The sequence below is a fragment of the Trichoplusia ni genome, chromosome 10, assembly GCF_003590095.1.
Source record: "Trichoplusia ni isolate ovarian cell line Hi5 chromosome 10, tn1, whole genome shotgun sequence".
In the NCBI taxonomy this organism is placed as follows: domain Eukaryota; kingdom Metazoa; phylum Arthropoda; class Insecta; order Lepidoptera; family Noctuidae; genus Trichoplusia; species Trichoplusia ni.
Genome location: NC_039487.1, coordinates 2,547,466 through 2,566,470, shown reverse-complemented (window position 1 = coordinate 2,566,470; position 19,005 = coordinate 2,547,466). Strand labels below are relative to the sequence as shown.

The 19,005-nt window shown below is 35.7% G+C and overlaps 2 long non-coding RNA genes and 7 other non-coding genes across 9 annotated transcripts; 5 read left to right on the top strand and 4 right to left on the bottom strand.

Moving 5' to 3' along the window:
* Nucleotides 1-413: 413 nt before the first annotated feature.
* LOC113498394 lies at nt 414-532 on the bottom strand. The gene has a single exon (XR_003401012.1). It is a non-coding gene; the product is annotated as a 5S ribosomal RNA (ribosomal RNA).
* A 361-nt stretch (nt 533-893) lies between these two features.
* LOC113498375 lies at nt 894-1,012 on the top strand. Its single transcript, XR_003400994.1, has one exon. It is a non-coding gene; the product is annotated as a 5S ribosomal RNA (ribosomal RNA).
* Nucleotides 1,013-2,788: 1,776 nt separating this feature from the next.
* On the bottom strand, nt 2,789-2,907 carry LOC113498392. Its single transcript, XR_003401010.1, has one exon. It is a non-coding gene; the product is annotated as a 5S ribosomal RNA (ribosomal RNA).
* Nucleotides 2,908-3,527: 620 nt separating this feature from the next.
* LOC113498402 lies at nt 3,528-3,646 on the bottom strand. The gene has a single exon (XR_003401020.1). It is a non-coding gene; the product is annotated as a 5S ribosomal RNA (ribosomal RNA).
* A 317-nt stretch (nt 3,647-3,963) lies between these two features.
* Nucleotides 3,964-4,082, top strand: LOC113498401. Its single transcript, XR_003401019.1, has one exon. It is a non-coding gene; the product is annotated as a 5S ribosomal RNA (ribosomal RNA).
* A 2,334-nt stretch (nt 4,083-6,416) lies between these two features.
* On the bottom strand, nt 6,417-6,535 carry LOC113498397. Its single transcript, XR_003401015.1, has one exon. It is a non-coding gene; the product is annotated as a 5S ribosomal RNA (ribosomal RNA).
* Nucleotides 6,536-7,382: 847 nt separating this feature from the next.
* Nucleotides 7,383-7,501, top strand: LOC113498385. Its single transcript, XR_003401004.1, has one exon. It is a non-coding gene; the product is annotated as a 5S ribosomal RNA (ribosomal RNA).
* An 8,561-nt stretch (nt 7,502-16,062) lies between these two features.
* On the top strand, nt 16,063-16,362 carry LOC113498142. The gene is made up of 2 exons (XR_003400961.1): nt 16,063-16,121; nt 16,292-16,362. It is a non-coding gene; the product is annotated as an uncharacterized LOC113498142 (long non-coding RNA).
* A 1,842-nt stretch (nt 16,363-18,204) lies between these two features.
* LOC113497869 lies at nt 18,205-18,544 on the top strand. The gene is made up of 2 exons (XR_003400939.1): nt 18,205-18,358; nt 18,481-18,544. It is a non-coding gene; the product is annotated as an uncharacterized LOC113497869 (long non-coding RNA).
* The last annotated feature ends 461 nt before the right edge of the window (nt 18,545-19,005 follow it).

The window sequence follows — 19,005 nt, the reverse complement described above, 5'->3', positions numbered from 1 at the left end:
TGTTTTCAGAGAGACGGCGGAAGACAGACGGCATATAACAAAAAATGATTTACTATAACTACTATGTATCTTTTTTATATACACAGTATAAGCTTATAGCTTACTTGCTACAGCTGCGAAACGAGAAGGTATTGGGTTATAGAGAAAATGAACAGCAATGTTCCTGACCTTTAAAATAAGGAATTATAAGAGTTATTTTCATGAATAAGAAGCTATTTAAAAAGACTAAGTAACATTAGAGCTTAAGAAACCTTTCAGAAGAACTATAGCGAGCAAAAACGTTTTTTGTTTTGTAGTTTAGTGGTTCTGAAACCTGTCATAATATATTATTGCGGTGAAGTATACTCAGCTGTCAACTTCTATCTCACACTAGTTTGTTCAAGACGAAAAAAAAATAGAATACAAAAACAAAAAGCCAATGACACGCGGTATTCCCAGGCGGTCACCCATCCAAGTACTAACCGCGCCCGATGTTGCTTAACTTCGGTGATCGGACGAGAACCGGTGTATTCAACGTGGTATGGACGTTGGCATTCAGCGAACTAAAATAGCTGTGCTCTATCAACTGTATAATACATACATACACCAATAGAATCACTCCGTTATCTTGTCTCTCTTTCATTTATATGTCTGCCTCTTTAATTCTCCCTAAAGATTCAACACCGCGTCACGCACACTCCTAACAGCTGTGACCTTGTAGGTTTTTTTAGTCGACCCAAACATAAAAGTTCGTCGTTCAGATTATTATTGTACGGTTTTAAATCATTGATACCTAAAAGTTAATTACACTGAAACCATGTTCTCATAGATAACAGATTTTATCTTTAGCAAGTGTTAGCAAGAAGAATTTATAGTGTTTTCAGGAAATGAACAGATAAAATTGTAGAGCAGTCGCCAACGTCCATACCACGTTGAATACACCGGTTCTCGTCCGATCACCGAAGTTAAGCAACATCGGGCGCGGTTAGTACTTGGATGGGTGACCGCCTGGGAATACCGCGTGTCGTTGGCTTTTTGTTTTAGCATTCGGTTTTTTTCTCTAAGTAAAACTCTGCCTCTTCAGTTCTCTTGTAACTTCTATCTTTTCATGTTGGTTAAACACATTAAATTAGTTTTTAAGCGTTTTCTTTTACTCTGGGATTAGCAGGAGTATTTTTAAAGCCGGATTTTATTAAGAAAGTATCTTATTTTTAAGATTAAGAACGTCACTTTTCATTTTCTTTGGTACCCGATGTTTCATCCTTGTAAGCTGAAGCAAACAAACTTTGATAGTTAATACATTATTTATTTTAGAATTTTAACTTTGCACTGATAGTAAACCATTATGTGTCTTCTTAAGCATGTGTTCCGCCTTTTACTGGATTCTGAAAACGAAATACATGTGTTAAAACCGACAAAACATAAACAAATAATTTTAAATAATCACTTATTAAAAATAATGTAGGTATCGTAAAATAGGGACTTACCTATTAGGGGTACCATTTAATGGGTTCCGGTGCGTATTTAATACCCTCCTTTAAATTTGAAGCCAAAACGACTAACAAAATTAGTGTCCAGAAATACATTCTGATAAAGAAACAATGTATCTTCGAAAATACGACTTACTTAAAACTATTCAAATTAACATCGGTTCCAGTCTTTTATACAGTCCAAAAAATTTGTTTAATTGAAAGTAACATTAAGAAAATGCATTTTGACATTATCAGTTTCAATCCAGTAACAATAAGCAAACCACCATCGCATTTCCCATTGTTTTGAAATAAAGTGTAGGTACCTAATTAAGGCTGCGTTTTACCAGATGCGCAAAATTTTCTTGCGATGGAATGGAATAGAGTTTAAAAATGAGTATGCATGGGTCATTCAATTAAACCCGCGATTATAGCAGAGCCTAGCAGAATAATCACATCTCACCAATCACCGCTTGCTTTGCGCTTTCTTAGCCTGGATATGAAAAACGGCGCAACATATCCGAGAGAAGCTGTGTAAAAGAGGAAAAGATTAAGAATAACTTTGAATAAAAGTGGAGTAGATCTATTATTATTAAAGTATTAGTGTAAAAGATATATCTATTAACTAATTTGTGAGCTCTGTATAAAAGACCCGACCAAGAGTCACATTTACTACAAGAACATTTCCATTCAAGATACATTGTTCAAAACTGTTCATCTTTGTCTTCCTGGCGTTGGCCATGATGATGAGCGCGCAAGCATCGCGGCAGAGATCAGCCCGGGTGTGTAGAGTTCAAACAAAATTATTAATTTCTCTGCTCTTTATTCTTCTTACAGTACAATATTATTATGTCTACTTAGTGTTCCCTACAATAATGTATATTTTTTGTCGTTTTCCAGTCGGTTATCGGCGTGTGGCGGGAAGACAACGACGACAGGCCCGATCCTTATTATTATTCCACTCCAGCTTAAATATGATTTGAAATTATCTCATAAACGTCCCTTTTGCTAAATATTGTCTTTCATTAGCAGCCTGATGTTGATTATGCTAGTGACGCAACTTTAAAAAATTGAATAAAAACTGGTCATCATCATTATTCATTCTGATTATTTATTGCTTTAACGGCAATAGAAATATATCATCTGAGAACATTATATTCATCCACCTAGTTAGCACGGTTCATGAGACAATACCCTGGTAACAGACGAACGAAGAGAAAGAAATAAAGTTCCGTTTCTACCCTTCAAGTCCAAGTCAATCTAAGGAACAAAGGCTTTAGATTGACTTGACTGTTGGTGCCTATCTGGCACTATCTGGACAGCAAATAAAACTGGCAAAAAGCCAACGACACGCGGTATTCCCAGGCGGTCACCCATCCAAGTACTAAACGCGCCCGATGTTGCTTAACTTCGGTGATCGGACGAGAACCGGTGTATTCAACGTGGTATGGACGTTGGCGACGGTTATATCAAAATAGCTTTACAGTATCAACAGACAGGCTTAGTAAGCATTTTCCATCGCAATAATTGGACGTTCGGTACTGGGTGGAACACTAACGGTCAATACAATTTATTTCCAATTATTATGTTGCAAAATGTAACAGAGAAAGTAATTAGTTTCAAATTTAATCCTATTGCCATTCATTCATCGGCCATTGTATGTAGCAGAATCGGGCCCGAGAGTGCAGCTAATATCCACTAAGAGTGATATTGCTGATTATTAGCTGTTGCAAGAAATAAGAATTTATAAGCTATTTTACTAACTGAAGAGAAAATTTTGCAGAGCAGTCGCCAATGTCGACAAAAATTCACCCATCAAAATAGTGACCGTATCTTCAACTCATTATTCAGTCTAAATAAATGTTATTATAGTGACCACATAAATGTATATTATCTGTGTGAAAATTTCATCCCTCTAGGTAAAACGAAATACCACGGTTTTACCCGGACATACGGCCAGACAGGAATTTAGTTCTGTTTTTACCCTTTCGGAAAGTAACTTTTAAAGTTTACTGTTCGGTAAGGGCCTATCTGGTGCTACTACAAAATAATTCATGACAGCAAATAAAAATTGTAAAAAGCCAACGACACGCGGTATTCCCAGGCGGTCACCCATCCAAGTACTAACCGCGCCCGATGTTGCTTAACTTCGGTGATCGGACGAGAACCGGTGTATTCAACGTGGTATGGACGTTGGCGGCAGCTTTACCAAAATAGCTTTACTTATTCAACCTTTAGAGTTCGTATAATACACACATACAGCAACAGAATCGCTCAGTTATCTTGTCTCTCTTTCATTTATATATCTGTTTCTTTCATTCCCCCTAACATATTTAGTAACGCGGAACGGCTCTCAGCTGCGACGTTGTAGATTTTAAGTAATCATACAGTTCCACTTTCGTCGCTATTAAACGATGTACATAAAAGATAAGAAGTCTCTTGTATTACAAATGACTAGCGTTACAGAATTTATGAGTATTTCCAGCAACTGAACAGAAAAAAATGTAGAGTAGACGCCAACGTCCATACCACGTTGAATACACCGGTTCTCGTCCGATCACCGAAGTTAAGCAACATCGGGCGCGGTTAGTACTTGGATGGGTGACCGCCTGGGAATACCGCGTGTCGTTGGCTTTTTGCCACTTTCATTTAACATGAGCATTAATTTTATTAACTTCATTCTATTATACTTAACAAAAAATGGGTCCCAACTGATCTCTTTTATTAATTCCCATATCACTTTGCAATAATAATATTCTCCAATTTTCAAAACTCTATTGCCTTATCAAAAATTAATTTACTGCATTTATCAATTTATTGCTATAACCCACAAAAAAAATGAAGAATTTCATTTTTGATTTCATTTGGAAAGTTGTGAAATAAGAAAGGTGGCGGAAATGTAAAATAATCAGAAAAAGAAGCGTTCATTAAGTTCAATACTTTAATCAGTAGTTAATTTTACAGTGGAGCGGAAACTGGAACAGACCTAGACGAGGGCCTGCCGTCGTTCTCATCCCGCCACACGCCGATAACCGACTGTAAAACAGATAAAACAATACTTATTATACATACATTGTCACTAACACTAAATAGAAGGCATTGTACTTTAAAAATTACTTCGAAATTAACTCTTTAGTATCAAACTGTACATACCCGAGCAGCTCTGCGTTGTGCTGCTTGTACACTCATCATCATGGCCAACGCCAGGAACACAAAGATGAACAGTTTTGAACAATGCATCTTGAATGGAAATGTTCTTCTAGTGAATGTGACTCTTGGTCGGGTCTTTTATACAGAGCTAACGATTTAGTTAATGGTCAAATCTATTACACTAATGTATTAATAATAATAAGTAATGTTCAAGACTGATGGCTCTGCCCTAATCATATTGAAAAAAAAGGAATACTCAAACCTTCGTCACCTGTAGAGCAAGATGGTGCACTAACTACCGTACAGCGGGATTTCACGAGCACAAATACAAATTACTCTTACTCTCTTCAAATAATAATAAAAGAATTAGGTTTATTTCAAAGATGTACGGATAGCCGAGTGGTTAAGGTCACCACACCACCCGCGAAGGGACAAGCATTTGTGTAATCCGCGCATGCTTGTTCTGAGTCTGGGTGTCTTGTGCATGTGATTTGTTTGTTTATAAACCCCCCCGCGACATACAGCTGAAATTTCTTACTTTGATAGTAATTTTCTTTAAACATAGAAAAATTGTTTAGATAGGTGCTTAAAGTTAATATAGGTATTTTTATTTTATTAAGAATAACACACTTTGTATTATACTTTGATTTTAGGCTAGAAACGATCACGGCTGCTCCCAGTATCCGTCACGAAGAATATCAATGAAGCAAGGCTCATTTTCTTTAACATTATTTCTGACAGTATCGGGCATAACGTAGGGTCAAAGCTGAAAAAGAAATCCCATCAAAAACAATACTTGTCAAAAAACCAAGTCTCGCAACTCAGTAGTTCTGCGGTAAAAAGTTGTGAGATCCATGTAATACCAAGTCGGTTATTAATTTATTCAGTCTCTACTTAAGTGACTTTCCGTCTTAATACGTCCAGTCTCTAATAGTGTCTTATAGTGAATTTTATTATTATTCGAAGAGAGTAAGAGTAATTTGTATTTGTGCTAGTGAAATCCCGCTGTACGGTAGTTAGTGCACCATCTTGCTCTACAGGTGACGAAGGTTTGCGTATTCCTTTGTTTTCAATGTGATTAGGGCAGAGCCATCAGTCTTGAACATTACTTATTATTATTAATACATTAGTGTAATAGATTTGACCATTAACTAATTCGTTAGCTCTGTATAAAAGACCAGACCAAGAGTCACATTCAGTAGAAGAACATTTCCATTCAAGATGCATTGTTCAAAACTGTTCATCTTTGTGTTCCTGGCGTTGGCCATGATGATGAGCGTGCAAGCAGCGCGGCGCAGAGCAGCTCGGGTATGTACAATTTGATACAAAAGAGTTAATTTCGAAGTAATTTTTAAAGTACAATGCCTTCTATTTAGTGTTAGTGACAATGTATGTATAATAAGTATTGTTTTATCTGTTTTACAGTCGGTTATCGGCGTGTGGCGGGATGAGAACGACGGCAGGCCCTCGTCTAGGTCTGTTCCAGTTTCCGCTCCACTGTAAAATTAACTACTGATTAAAGTATTGAACTTAATTAACGCTTTTTTTTCTGATTATATTACATTTCCGCCACCTTTCTGATTTCACAACTTTAAAAATGAAATTCTTCATATTTTTTTTGTGGATGATAGCAATAAATTGATAAATGCAGTAAATTAATTTTTGATAAGGCAAAAGAGTTTTTAAAATTGGAGAATAATTATTATTGCAAAGTGATATGGGAATTAATAAAAGAGATCAGCTGGGATCCATTTTTTGTTAAGTATAATAAAACGATGTTAATAAAATTAATGCTCATATTAAATGCGAGTGACAAAAAGCCAACGACACGCGGTATTCCCAGGCGGTCACCCATCCAAGTACTAACCGCGCCCGATGTTGCTTAACTTCGGTGATCGGACGAGAACCGGTGTATTCAACGTGGTATGGACGTTGGCGACTGAACGTCTGAAATAGTTTCAGTGTATCAACTGCTATTATTAGTAATACACGCATACACCAATAGCATCACCCTGTTATCTAGTCTCTCTTTCTTTTATTTATCTGTCTCTTTCATTTCCCTAAACTATATTTAGTAACGCATTACTCACGCTCAGTGTTTCCACATTGAGGGGAAATTCCCCTTTTAAGGGGAAATTAGCGTCTAGAGGGGAAAGAAAAGGGGAAATTGCGGGAAATCGTAGATAAATCCTTTCGGAAGTTATTATTTATGGACTCTACCGTGGACTAGTGTGTTACCGTAAAAAAGAAACTGCGACAAGCGACAACACGAGCAGTTGGTGTATAATAATTACCCTTATTTCAATTTTGTTTGAGGCCTAAAATATTATTCTGTGCCAAAATATGCGCTGACAGCGTTGATTTGAAATAAAAAAATAATATACAACTCTATTTTATTTCTGGTCAGTCACTAAATAAAACACAAATCGCAACATTATGCTTATTATTTAACACTTAAAACTTTTGTTAAAGACATATTATACTATATATTTATATAATATTATATATACTTATATCTATCTATGTTACTACATCTCACTAGTACTAGGGTCAGCTTCGCTAAGCATGAAGCCCTTCAGCTTAACTTTTAACTTATATTTACTTATTTTAGGTTCAGTTCTTAGTATTTCTGTATTGTTATATATAAAGTCAACTACACTGAAATCATGTAATCCTAGATAACAGTTTTTTGAATGATGTGAGTTACTGATTATTGTAGCTAATATAAGAAATAAGAATTTATAAGAATTCACCCAACCAAACAGAAAATTCGATCCAGCAGTCGCCAACGTCCATACCACGTTGAATACACCGGTTCTCGTCCGATCACCGAAGTTAAGCAACATCGGGCGCGGTTAGTACTTGGATGGGTGACCGCCTGGGAATACCGCGTGTCGTTGGCTTTTTGCTAGCTATTACTTACTTTTTATGGACTTAATAATAGTAACAAGTAAATATTTTAAATAATTATTTTTGTTGTATTCTTTCTTTATTGTTCTTTTCTTCTACGACTCAAGAAGCTTGTTGCTCATATTTTCCAAGTTAGAAACTCTATTGCCCTATCAATAATTAAATTGAGCATTGTTAAAACTGTTCTTCTGTGTGTTCCTTCCTGGCTTTGGCCATAATGATGAGTGTGCAAGTAGCTCGGTATAGAGCAGCCAGGGTAAGTAGAGTTTTATACAATGGAGTTCATTTTGCTTTCCTCTTTTTCTCCCATATGTACTATTTTTTCTACTTAGTGTACCTGACCTTATCTGTTTTCCTGTCGGTTGTAGGCGTGTACCGGGAAGATAAATACGAGCAGAAATTATTTAACCAACTGAATAGAAAAATTGGTAGAGCATTCGCCAACGTTGAATACACCGGTTCTCGACCGATCACCGAAGTTAAGCAACTGGTAAGACTTGGTATTACATGGATCTCACAACTTTTTACCGCAGAACAACTGAGTTGCGAGACTTGGTTTTTTTGACAAGTATTAAATTAAATTTTTGATTTTTGACAAGTTTTAAATTAAATTATTTTAAATTAAACTGGTCCAAGTACATATATATCGCTTAATTTTATGTTATGGCTCTATGTTCCAGAATTAGAATATAAGAATACAATGATACTCATACTTAAAGAAGATATACAGAGGAAGAGTGGAAGAAAAGAAGCTTTTCATTATTCAATTCAATTTTTATTTTATTTTCAGGCAACATGGTCCATAGTTATATACCAATAACTAGCTGTTGCCCGCCACTGCGTCCACTTGGTTAGAAGATCTTGAACCGTTTTTGCAGCGCACGCAACGGAAGCTCTCAAACATAAATAATTTTCGCCGTTTTTTTTCACATTTTCCATTGTATCTTCGTCGCAGCATGATGTTATATAGCCTTTAGCCTTCTTTGATAAATGGTCTATTCAACACAAAAATAATTTTTCAATTAGCGATTCCATGTTCCACAAACAAACAAACTCTTAACTCTTCAGCTTTATTACATTAGTATAGATTAGAAACGTGATTATCATGAAATCATTTTTGAGGATTCTGAAGCGTTAAAACAGAACTCTGTAACTGAGGCACCAATGTCTGGCTGACTGTACGACTATCCGTCCATCACCAGGCTGTATAATCTTAACCATGATAACAAGACAATCAACGTTTTCTCAAATGATGTAGGTAACGATTAAGCTCGTTACGGCTATAAATTCGATGGGTTACAAGTTTTGTTTGCAAATGTAGTTTTCTTTGTGCCTTGTTTGGGGATCCAATGTATCGTACACACTGAGCAAATTGTACACGCAATGAATTTGTAGCCTTTATATGTCTTTTCAAGCCTTAAATGTTTTCTGAAATTAAAGCTTCCATAAAAATTTGATGACGTTGATGTTAGTAGTTAGCAAGCAGTAAAACGGAAATAGTTTGCAACTATAGTTTAAAATATGTTATCTACTCTATGGAAATCAGTTCAATTCAGATACATACAGTTTTTATTTATTTTTTATATTATAATATGTCACGTACGTAAGTAATAGTAAACGTTGATTGATAGACATTTACGCTAGGAAATCTGGATTCCAAATATTGTCATATGAATATCCATCACGCTTGCTAGTACATCGAACGACACTTAAATTATATTTATATGGCCGATGCTACTGAACAGGCACATTTAGTTGAAAAAGCAAATCAAATTAACGAATTTATAAATTACATTACCAAACAGGTATTTACTGATAAGCAAAACCGGATAGTACGAGTAAATCACGTGTATTAAATAATAATTAAATGTGGTATCGAATTCGGTTATGAGCTACGGGAAAGCTACAGCTTGAAGACATTATTCCACAGTTTTGTAGCTTACATCATTGCTGCATAGCTTAAGTATACCTACTTGACAACGTCTACTTTTTCTCTGGAGTAAACGCAATGGTAAAAAAAATGCAGTCGAATTGATAACCTGCTCCTTTTTTTGCAATTGGTTAAAAATGCATAATATGTATGTGTTGATTTTGTTGCCATGGAAACATGAACAATCATTGTCGCTCATAAACAGTGCGCCGGGTGCAAAGTTGTGTGTTGTGTAACAACTAATACCCGCCCATGTTTCCCTTTCATCCCTTTGTGAACCGGGATCGCTAGCACTTTCGGACAATCCGCCTGACTGGCCACAGTCCTCATGTTTCCTGGACCTTGCTGACATCTCTATGAGGCAAGTGCGAAACATTGTGCTCAGCCAACCCTGATAGATTTTAGAAGATATCAGAAGCAATTTAACCCATTGTAGGAGTTTGTCTTTGGACTTTGTCTTGAGTCGGATTCTCGGGTCGTCGACCTGGTCATGACAGACCCCACTTTTGTTATCACTTTACCTGTAAGATTGTGAAATCGCAAACATAGACGATGCTTTACCAGCTATATTACGCGGTGGCAAGGTTTAGTCGGTAAAAATTTGAATCTACCTGTGAAGGATTCCCAAGCCTAAATTGATGATAAATGACATAAATACAACAGTTTGTGAAGTAAATATGATATCAATTTTGTGGGGAAATAATTTTAGTACAATCAAAAGCAAACAATCCTAATGTAAATATAAAAAATCGCAATGGAAAAACTATTTTAATAAGATTTGACAAAACACTAGTAGCGTTTCACAATAATTTAACACTTCTCCAGAAATTGAACAGAGCAGCTTAATGGCTGCGTGCTAATAACACTGAAAAATAAACTTATAGACTTGTACGTGTCCTGCAAACATTTACTTACGGTACTCTAAGGTACACCTCGCAGAACACCAGACCAAACGCAAGATTTACCTACTTGCGATGAATGTGATAGTATGTAAAACCACACTGAACAAGTTAGAAACAATGCCCTGCACCATGAAATCATTTATTCTGTAAGTAGGATATATCATCACTTTTACATGTCTTATTTTTTGAGAACGCTAGTTGTATGTATTTTTAATGCCACATTATAAAAAAGATAAAAACAAACATTTTCGTCCAAAAAATAAAATATATTTTTTTCGTGTGGGCAACCCTTGTCACTTAGGGGTATGAAAAATAGATGTTGTTCTATTCTCAGACCTACCCAATATGTATACAAAATTTCATAAGAATCGGTCGTACCGTTTCCGAGGAGTACGGTAACTAACATCGTGACACGGGAATTTTATATATTAGATATCTTATTCTATCTTCTTTTTTTTCTATGATAAAAATGAATTGTTGTTCGTAAGTCTCACTAAAACTTGAAAACGGCAAAACCGATTTGGCTTATTTTAGTTTTTAAGTATTCGTGAAAGTTCAGGGGAGGTTTAAACGTTGATAAAATAGGAAAAAGTTACAAGAAACAAGAATTTTGGTATTTTCTTCAGCTTTATATTATGGCGGTACGTAGTTCGCCGGGACAGCTAGTGCTCAAAACATATTTTAATGCTAAAACTACATATACACGAAGATTAATGATAACAAGAACTTTTATTTACAATCATTTATTGATCACTCCATGTTCAAACATAAGTAAGTTCATAAGTTCCACTCCATACTCCCCTAGTCTGATGATGTATGATCCTTGATCATGTCGTGGACCTTACTGGCGACTTTGAGACCGGTTTTCTGAAAACAAAATAAAAATATTAGAATTTGAATCATTTTAAACGCAAAAATGTAAGGGTATACTAATTATTTTAAAGAAAGCTGAAAATCCTTAGAATAAAGTTAGAGAGCATACTCACAATAATCTTTCCCCACTTGATCTTTGGTTCAGGTGCGGGTTCAGGAGTAGCCTGAGTGCCCATGATCATGGTCAGGGCCAAGACGACGAAGAAGAAGAGTTTGAAGAATTGCATGTTGTTTGTAGATGTGTTACTGCGAGAGACACAGGAATTGTACCTCGACCCTGCTGGGTAGAGCTTTTATAGTACCAATATACGAATAGCTTAATGACTTTTAAATTAGACTAATGTGTTTGCAATTACCTAATTAATTATACTCAGAACCGGACCTAACTGGATACTGAATTAAGTTTAAATTCATTTTTCAAGTTCGTTAAAGAACGAGTTTTGTAGTTTTGTACGATCAGGCATGAGGTAGTTATCAAGTACGAGTAACATTCTGCAAGGAAAATGTTGAACAAACAAGGAAATAATCTGTGAATAGGCTTCATATGATTGATCTTCCTGAATTTAATTTTAAATTAAGTAACATAAGCAACTTCAGAGGAACTGAAAAAGGTGTTGTAGATCCAAAGGTCGCATGAAAAAATGTCGATTGCAATCTAAAACCTACCTTTTAAAGTAAAGAAAGGCAGTTGCATGTCTAGAAACGAGACGGCGCGGTTGCCTACACCCGATTTAATTTTTCGTTTGTTCTCATAGTGGCAACAGAAATACTTCATCAGTGAAAATTATAGTTTCTAGAAATCACGGCTCATGAAATGCAGCCGGCTAACAGACAGCGGAACCGTAGTAACATGTTTCCGTGTTAACCTTTTGGGTAAGAAACTATAAAAAGAGGACATTTTACTGTCTGAGTAATCGGGTCTACATTTCAAATCTTACTATTAACTTATTACTTTAGCTACCGATTCTAATAATACTTTGCACATGCACAATCTAGACATAAAAGAAGTAGTTATAGGAAAAGAAACTCACATTTATACATGCATGGATGGCCTACGGTACATGATAGTGTAGCATAGTGAATGAAGACATTATAGTCGGGTTATAAAAGGTACTCGGGACACCGCTGGATAAGGGCAGCTCAGGACCGAGTATTGTGACAGTCATTAATCGAAGCCTATTTTCAGTAGTCGATGTCTTTCAGCAAACATATAGATGACGAGTAAACGGTAAAATTGTATCATATAAGGTGTAATCAAAGTTCGCGGTCCTCGTTACATTTCCCAACGGCATATTAGATGCAGTTTATTTTTAATTAAATTTATTTACCTGGCAGACTATGATTATATGAGACAAACTAGACGAACTTATAGAGTTGTGTGTAACCGTTGGGCTTGTGATAAGCATCGCGGTTCCTCTTGCGTTGCATGTTAGTGTGAATCCGAAATTACAGTCTATGCCATGGGAGATATACAACACAACGACACACCCCAGTCGAGTTTAAGATCATTCGATTTAACTGAACTAGTACATAGTCCTCAAGGATTACAGTATTTTACCGAGTAATAAAATACATTAAATTCTAGACTTAAGTCGGCAACGAATGCGTTGCGTTGCGTTTGCGAGACATCGTGTACAGTGTTAAAGTGGTGGAAGGGCAACACTTTGGCGCCTCTTTCTGTCGTACAATTCGAAATAATCTCGCAGTAACATGAAATCGGGATAAAAACTATTCAATGTGCTAATCCAGTTAATGAAATATCTTTGTATGGCGGCACTCTATTTGTACGGAACCTTAGTGTCTCGATGTCACTGTACACTACGCGATTGTTTGACACTGAGTATTGATTATTATATTTATAAAATGTATTCCTTACAATAAGTGTGTCCAGAAAAACCAATTCGATTGGATTCGATCGGTATTTGTGTTACTAGCTAGTCTAGCTACCAACAAACAATTATAATTTACACGGATTTTTCCTACATTTAATCGGTGCAAAATTGAAGGAAGCAATTATTGACATCGCTGTCTTTTGTTCGCAAAAATTTTCTAGCAGCATTTTCGAACAAAGTAATGTCATAGATTAATCACAACAACAGTTTTAGTTTAACAATTGTTTATTCATTTTTCCATTCAATTATGAGTAGCTTCAAGATCTTTGGTCTGGTCGCCTATTCTTGGGGCTGGTCCTGGGGCTGGGTTCGGTCCTTGTTGCGATTCTTAAACATGTCACCGACAGCGCCGACGACTTTCATCCCCTTTTTCTGAAATAAAAAAAGTAATTTACTAAATTTAACAATTTATAGAAAAGTGGTAGGTACATAATGTTATTTCAATTGCGCCCCAATTTTCTGACACAGCAAAAACTTCTAAGTGTAGTCTTTTCGCAAGTGATTTGAATTTATGTGACACCCCTCGTGTCGCAAGAAATAACTTCTTATGACACCTGCGTGCGTGCTTTTTTAAAACATACATACATAATTGTTGAAAATATTGTAAAATATACTTACAAAGACTTTTCCCCACTTGATCTTCTTTGGTTCAGGCGCGGGTTCAGGTGTAGCCTGAATGCTCATGATCATGGCCAGAGCCAAGACGACGAATAAGAACAGTTTGGCGAAATGCATGTTGTTTGTAGATGTGTGACACACAAATTGTACCTCGAAACTGATGAGCAGGCCTTTTATAGTGATAATAGTCGAATTACTTAATGACTTGTATATTAGACTAATGTACTCAGTATCACACGATTCCAACAGACTCGTTTTTAATCATTATAACTTTCATGAGGCGATTCCGTAATTATCGGGCTCGAACAAATTGCGTTGCGTAAAAATTCTCATTATATAAAAAGGACTTGGCCATACGAAATTATTTTTTATGGAACCAACAAGCAGCTATTTGGTATCAAACAAATAAGCCAAAAAGTCTGTTAGTTGGAACTATGAAGTTATCAATGCATTTTTGTCTTGCTGGCCGGTTTCAAAGGCTTGCCTTTGCCGCAACAGTGAGCCTTCATTCCACCTGCTTCACAGACAAGTTCAAGTCAACAACTTTTACTTCAAGTAAAAGTCAATAGTTTTCGGTAAAACGAAAATCGGTAAATAATATTTCAGTAAACTTATTGATATATTAAAAACCCAATATATCAATGGGTAAACTAATAGGTTCTCGTTTAACTGCCTGTAAGATGTGTCATAGGAGCGAAAATCCAATATTTTTCCGAAGATGCTTTAAAAAGCAAAGTCATGGGTGGCTTGATAACGTAATATAAATTCGCTGGGTGCTGTTTTCATGAATTTCTAACATTTGGTCGGCGACTGGCAGGAACATATATCGCGGCGCAAACGACTCTCGATTTGGACTCCGTAATGTGTTCCATAGTAAATGGTTATAGCAACTACGGTATCTATGTATATGTAGCAAACTCTACGGTACCTACGTTTTACCAAGAACATAAGAATATTTGTTATTGTTCTTCATTCATAAACACACACTTCTTTAGGAATGAAATAAAACGTGTGTTTGTGACAACTAACGGCATCTAACGACTTCTGAATCTATTAGCTTTTACATTCTTTATGTTACTCATGCGTGTACAAAAGCCACTCCCTCAAAGATTTTTTTTCTTTTGAATAAACACTCCACACTTGTGTTGGAAACAGTGAAGTATGTCATATAAACTCATTTTACAGAAATGATTTTACGCATCTCGTTTTCGCCGAATACATCCAGATAAATATGATTATTAAGAACAAATTGATACACAACTGAGCATTTACCTTTTCAAAACACATTTTCTTTGGATGTACCTAATAAAATTAAATATTTACCGTAAGACGAGAAAGATCGTTTATTAAATACGTCCTTGCCTTACAACCGTATTTAGGGTATTTTAAATACATAAAAGTCCGAAATTACTACTTATTTTGATAGCTTCTAGATATTATTTTCATTGTCCGAAAATGTCAGGTGCCAGTCGGACTCGTAACACTAAGAGTGCCTTAATTTTAATAAGCTAAATAAAAATATTCTTTGCATAAAGTTTGATCTGTCATCAAATTCACTATGTGGTTTTGTTCTGTATTTTTTTTTGTTTACACTGTAGACCAGTATAGTATGTTTGTTCCGCATTCCGCTTTCCAATATTCATGGAACGTAACCTGCCTGTGGAACGAAGCTCGAGAAACATGGACTCTGCTACAGGTACCTACTACGATTTTATACGACACTCCTATCACTTGCATTTCGGAGAAAACTCATAATGCAGATGTAGTGGCAGATTCTGCGGTCCTAACAGAACCATGAACAAGATAAAATTTTAAATATAAAAATCCCCGGCCAGTAAAAGCTTCAAGCGTTCAAAATTGTATTTTGGAATAGTAATAATAGATGCCACCTTACAGTGAAGTGTGCTATCACGTTTTTTAACAACAATATTATATATCAATATCTTTTGGGGCATTCACGTTCATCGCGGATACATTCTAATTATATTTAATGTATTTTATTAAATATATAATATCATATCATGGGACAACTCACACACGGTTACCTGATCCCAAGCTAAGCAGAGCTTGTGTTATGGTAACCAGATAACTGATAAACTTACATTACCTTTGTGGCACACTTAACCTGTAATATTATCTAATTGGCAAAATCGTTACACAAATGAGACACTTAACAAAATACTAATATATCGTTCAGAACTTTCTGGATTCCGATTAGATGCGTATAAAAGACTAGTCGAGGACTATAGAGATACAATTCGTGTGTAACACTCGAAGTACTCACAACTCTCATCACGATGTACTACGCGAAGGTTTTCCTGCTGGCCTTGCTGGCTGTATCCATGATGATGGGCGTCAAGGCTGAACCAGAACCTGAACCTCGGTTTGGATATGCAGGGTAAGTAAAGAAACATGTATTATATGAAAATCCCAGATTTAAAAAACACCTAATACATAAGTATTGAAGAGAATGAGACAAGTTATCGCCAAATATAGATTTACAAACACGATTAATGATGTAAAATAATGTGGACTACATATTGAATTTATTTATTGATTTCTTTTCAGAAAACGGTGAAGTGAAACATGTTCGACTACCAGTACTGCATTGTTTAAGGACCGAACTCAAAATAAATGATCTAGTAAATTAAATACGTTTTCTTTTTTCAATTTATTTCCTATCACATGCACAGGGACATGCGGAGAGAAGGAGAAAATGCTAAAAAGAACATGATGAACAAGACTCGTGTGTTATATTAAATTTGGCATTCTAAATAGTTTGGTATTTGGTAAACTACTCACAGAACTGAAACCGAAAATGATCTAACTATTAGGTTCACAATATATTTTTTGCGGGTGTCTACAATTCCAATTTCACATCGCCGGTTTTACTTTCACCCTTTATGTATCTTTGTGTAGATATTATAAATTGTAATAAAAAAATAACATGCAAATCCGACTGAAAGACTGGCGTAATATAAAAAACTGAAAAAAAAAATACACCAGGATTGAACGACGACCTAAATATCGAGAGATGAAAAAAAATACTTGGTTCCATTCAATTGGATGTTGAAGTCATAGGAACGGGTGCTGTGGCGCAATTGGGCGAGGCTTAGGTCCAGCAACATACCGCAATAGGCTGAGTTACTTGATTATTTGAACAAATGCTGACCAATAACATCAGAAAAACGCTAGAGATATAGGCTTTATTTCAATTTTATTGCTTCAGAAGCGTCCCTATTTGCTTTTAGCCAGTTATTACTCTCTCTAAAGACTCTCATTCTCTCTAAAGGCCTACACAAAAATCTTTTCGTAGACCATCTGTACCACTGGTAATCGGAATAACAAAAACTCACCCAAGTTTGACGAAGATGACGAACAAAAATATAGACCAAATTTACTCTCTTCAAATATTTTAAGTTAATTACGCCTTTATCATGACAAAAGTTGGCTTGGATTGGTAGCTCTGCGGTGACAAAAAGGGCAGGATAGGAAAATTGCTTATTTAGTCCCGCGCGTTATGCTAATAAAAAGCTTAAAACAACATTTTAAGTTTGCATATGGACTACCCCTATAGCAGAGATCATCTAATTAGGTCCAGCTGTATCAGCGATAAGAGGAGATAAACATACATTCACTTGCGCCTGTGTAATATAAAAGTGATTTTTGCATCCGTGACACTTGACAGTGAGGCACATACTTTGAAAATTGTGCATCTTGTAAGTTCTAAAACTTGCTATTTATTTTGCCAATCAAACATACGTTGATTACTATGGAATTTGGAAACTTTTAGAAGGGCTTCTTAAGAAGATCCAAATGACTCCAAACGTAGTAGTAGTAGCAGTAGCTATGTAAGCTTTGTTGTTAAGTTGCTATGACAGGAATTCTCTGGCCACTCCATCATCCGAATCTGGGTAACTACTTGCTAGGAACTATTTGAGTTGAATAAGAAATCCAGATCATTCATCGTTACAGAAAACCGTTTCGATATCCATGGAACCGTCATGGAAACTAATGGCGAATTATTTTGTACTACTGTCTAACTGTACTGTTAATTACAATTATACAATTGTGTTAATACTTAAACTTCCAACCAAAATCTATACCAGTAAAATGAAAAAATCGTGCCTGGAAGCGCCCCTGCGCCCCCCAAAACACCTATCATAGAACCATTCTGCCGTGGGCTTGGTTGAGAAAACAAATATATACATAGACAAAATTGTTTTTATCAGTACCAAAAAAGTAAGTCAGTACACTCGGTACGGTAAACGCTCACATACAGTTGTTAGATTTAAAAAAAAACGTGTCTATTTTACACACCAGTTGAATAATATTTAAAAAAATATCCGTAAACCTCTGATAGTACATATTTAATTGTTCATATCGTTAAACAAATGAGGCACTTAGCAGAATACTTATGTACCTATCTCTTAAAACATTCTAGATTCCGATTAGTTGCATATAAAAGACCAGACGTGGAGTATTGAGATACAATTCGTGTGTAACACTCGAAGTACTCACAACTCTGATCACGATGTATTACGCGAAGGTTTTCTTGCTCGCCTTGCTGGCTGTGTCCATGCTGATGGGCGTCAAGGCTGAATCCGAACCTGATCCTCGGTTTGGAAAGGCAGGGTAAGTAATGAAACGCACATACATGTCTTTGTATGTATGTATTTATTTTCACTAAGTGACTAAGAATTATTAAGCTTTATTTAAATGAATTACTTTACTTAGAAATATTGATTTATTTTCAGAAAACGGTGAATTACGTCTTTGACTACCAACTCCACATTATATGAAGATTGAACCAGGAAAGAATATTATGTAATAAACCTCATTTGTATTTAAATTCGTTTTTTTATTTGCGTTCGTTTCACATGCATAGTATGAAAGAAAATCGGATTAGAATATGATTAAGAAATATACTCTTAATATAAAAATATACAGCACCATAATATATCGTCGCGGTGGTCCGTAAGCTCCTGATACTAGTCTAACATCTTGAAAATGATGCTCCCTCGCTCTTTATCCCTTTGTGCAAATATTATAAAATACTAGGCCGCGGATAATTGGCAAATTTTCAATTAAAGTTAGAATTCCAGAAATGTATCTGTATTAGCATTGCAAAACATTATGTGGGGCCCCGGGTTTCTTTGACGATTAACTTGACTTAGTATAAACTATTAGTCGTATATAAAACTGTTGCAGCGATGGCAACTATGTTTTAATGTCTATTAGTAATTTTTAATTCCTCCTGGTCCCACAAACACAAATTGATG